Below are 4,154 nucleotides of genomic sequence, written 5' to 3' on the forward strand. Positions count from 1 at the left end.
GCAGGTGTGGGTGGGTGGGTGTGTGTGGGTAGATTGGACTCCATCTCTTGGGTAGGAGGCTCAGCTTGAAGAACTGACCACCTCTTAAGGGAATAAGCAGCACAGCAGTAGAGCCATTAGGGGTTGCACTCTGACCTTCTTTAGTGAACAAAAGCAGGTGTTACAAACACACACACACATATTGCAATCAATGCAACCAGCTCAACCTCACTAGACATGAGTCATGTCTAAATGAAAGATTAAGTTCAAGAGGGTCATGTTTCTCAGATTTGAATGGACAGTATCCTTTAAATCCGTTTAAATCTCCGGGTCTGATTGGTGTAGATGTTGTGGCCAAATTCACCAGTTCATGTATTTCAGATATGGCTGCTTTCCCTGACTTTGTCATGCGGAACAGAACATTGCACAACACCCAGTCAGCTGCAGTCCTGTGGGTGAAAACACTTTGGATAAAAGAAACACTACCTGCCAGATAGAGGTCTGATAAAATGACCGTAGTGCTCAAGCTGCAAGGTGGGGAACAGTGTACTTGACAAAAATGAGGCAACATTGATTAATGAAAGTCAACCCTGCCCTTTGTTAAACACTTCCATAACTATGTAGAAGGTTAATTAAGTGTAGGTTAATTGAAAGCTTAAGAGGGGTCTTATCACTAAAACTTAATCGATCAAGTGTATAGGCTGATATTGGAAAAAAAAATGTATTTTTATTTATATTTTTTATACTAATAGGAATGTTATAATGGCGCTTTAGGAAACATTTGGAAACAATTGCCCAGAAACTGACATGAAGATGAATCATGTCAATGTTTTATGGCATGTGAGCTGAGGCTGAGGCTCACACAGGTTCTGTGCAGTTAGGACTTTACAGATGAGAGCGTTCAGAATTATAGCCATACTGCGTGTTAGACGTGCCTGATATGGTATCAGCACAATAACATGGTACATAATTAACGTAACATCCAGTTCTCCAGTTTTCTTTCCCCTTAAGTACCTTTATGGATTCCACTCTATGACCTTGTGTACTGTGCATATGAAGTTGCATGTACCCAAGAATCCATGTGTTTTTTAAGCATGCAGCATTCCATCAAACTGATGCTGCGTGCATCATTTTATATCCATTTCCCCAAAATGTAGTCTGACATTTGGTATTTTTTTCAATTTTGGCATCTGCACTACAGTTTAATATAAAGCTATGTAGGTTTGAACAGTGTTTGGCTGCACAGCATGAGTTTGTGGCCAAACAACCAACTCACCAGCAGACTGCTGCTTGTCAATGGGTCATCCCACCCAAGATCACATGCTCTAACACATGTTGGTAAAGTTTATTTACTCAATTAAAGAATTAAAAATATGAGAATTATGTCATGAAATTATTATTTAAAGAGACAATAAACGATCTTAGTGAATTGTCGGCCAGCATCCTAATGTATAAACAAATTATTTTCTCCATTCAACAGACATTTCAATTCTCATGACAGTGAATGAAGCTTCGCCGTCAGGTTCAAACTGAACTAAAAATCCCAGAAACACATGAGCTTTGTTTCTGACTTCTTGTGGATGTTTTTGTTTATGGAGCATGTCAAGACAACTGCCAGCTAATCCTGAAATGCATTTTTTTTACTGGATATGAAAGAATGGATAAACACATGTTGTATAGGCTATAATGGGCGCTGTGAGTTTTTATCTCCAGCACAGAGAGGAAATGACCTCAAATGATGAGTGTTTTCGCCATCTGTCACAGAGTTCTCTCTCACTCTTTCTATACAGTTTATGTTGGCTCCTGCTGTGATTCCCAACATCTGTGATTGTATAATCTACTGGTAAAAATGCATGACCAGGACTCTGTGTTTAATACAATATTATGCTAATTAAGACCTCTGTGAATATACATTCTCGCACGGCAACAGAGCTCAAATGATGATTAACGTACAGCAAAATCTTTTTTACATTTCACAAGTCTGAGGTGAAAATATTTAATATATAACATGATTCATTTTTCTCCTCTGCTTAAATGGGGTCAATGTTGTCATGAGACGTTTGTTGATGACAAACCTGTTGTAGTTGCTGTTCAATTCCAGTCTGAATCATAATATTACATACAGCTGTTTTTTTGTACACCCACTATTTAAAATTTATAAGCAGAATATAAACACCCACACAGGTTTTCAATGACTGTGCCTGATTACACCTCTAGTCACTGTAAAGCTAGGCTGAGCTACACTGGGAATTATTTGATGTAACAAAACTCTGTGTACCAGTAGGAATGATAGCAGGTGTAAACTGTTCAGGCTTAATGGGTGCAACAAAATTAACATTAGAATAAGGGAGATGTCAATCAAGCCTATTTTGTACACGCCCACACAGTCCTGTGAAGAACTCTAACCAGTATGTAACACCTGAATGTGGACTATGGGTGGGTATGGACTTTAATGTAATTGATATTACAGTACAACACACTGCAGTGTAGTTTTTTTGGGGGGGGGCTTTTTATGCCTTTATTGATAGCACAGTAGAGAGAGACAGGAGATGGGGAGGCAGAGAGGGGGAATGACATGCAGTAAAGGGCCGTCCGATGCGGAACTCAAACCGGGGCCGACTGTAGCGTGGACTGTAGCTTCTACACATGGGGCGCCTGCTTAGACCACTATGCCACACGACGCCCCTGCAGTGTAGCTTTAAGATAATATAAGGACATATATTTGTCAACAGCTCCTCATATGAAGCATCTGAAACTGGTGTATAAGAAGATAATGAATGCTTGAAAACATAATATTAAACACTTGTAATAATGAATGCAACGGCTTTATGAGTTTCCAGTACATTTATAAAAGCTAAATGGCTCTAGTGATGACAGTGTCTTTAGATCAGTCACTTTGGTCCAAACTGAAATAACACAGCAACTAATCCAACTGGATTACCATGAGATTTGGCACATTGTCATAACTTCTGTTATGATTTGGCACTAAATAAATCAAATTTGACTTTACATTCATGGTCCCCAGATGATGTGTCCTACGCACTTTGATCATCATTTGACTTTTCCTCTAGTGCCACTATGAACAAGACATTTTTGGTCATTCAATGAAATCTCTCAAAAACTATTGGGTGAATTATTGGCACAGACATTCACGTTCCCCTCAGGACGAATTGAATTAACTGTGATCTCCAGACCTGTCATCATAGCGCCATTACCAGGTCAAATTTTTAAGTTTGTCAGATACTTTGGTTTATACAAAACTAATGATATGCTCATAGTTTAATTTAGTTTAGTTTTAGTTTTATTTCTGTTTAATGCCAAACATCTGGCCCAAACATCTGGTCCATTGTTTGCACTTTGAAAAAGAAATTTCCAAATGGCCTGTTCACTGTTCCACACTTTTTTCTTCTCCCAGACTTTCTCCAAGAAAGTGGCTAATATAACTGTAAGGATTTGTTCATACATCATTATGTATAATGATGTCAACAATGGTATACTGTGTTATCAAGAATGCATTAACTATTAATATGCTATTTAATGCATCCTTTATATGAGGGGCTGTTGACAAATACAAAAACAATAGTAATAAACACCTTACTTACTTACAACTAGAATAACATGTGTTTTAAGCATTTATCAAGTGTTTATATACTGAAATAAAATGTAACCCAGTAGCTTTGGACATTGAAGGCAGCATACTTTGATCTGATGGTGTTGTCCTGTAGCAGCAGCAGCAGCAGAATCATCTCTCAGCTGGTTGAGTCACACTGTGACTGGGCATGCTCTGTAATGCGATAAAAAGAAACGAGAGAGAGAGAGAGAGAGAGAGAGAGAGAGAAGCTGGTGTAACTGATTGATAGATGACTCACTCAGCGTGTGCTTATGAATGAGTCACTGTGATATACATGATTATATAGATTTATTTTATTAGACACATTCTGCATACTGGTTAGCTATAAAGCTACTGCTACTGACTGATAAAGATTGGAATAAAATCACCAGGAATTACAGTTGGATATAGGCCTACTGTTATTTATGATATAGACATAAGATAAATCAAACAAGTATAACGTGTATTAAATATAAATTATGTTAATGTAACTTTTATTGATGTGTTTTCTGTTTTAGAAAGTACAGTATGTCTCCAGGATACAGACTTGAAGCCACAGAGGGCT

Source organism: Seriola lalandi, unplaced genomic scaffold, assembly GCF_002814215.2.
Source record: "Seriola lalandi dorsalis isolate HSWRI2012SDOR001 ecotype SW California unplaced genomic scaffold, Sedor1 jcf7180002052504, whole genome shotgun sequence".
Taxonomy (NCBI): domain Eukaryota; kingdom Metazoa; phylum Chordata; class Actinopteri; order Carangiformes; family Carangidae; genus Seriola; species Seriola lalandi.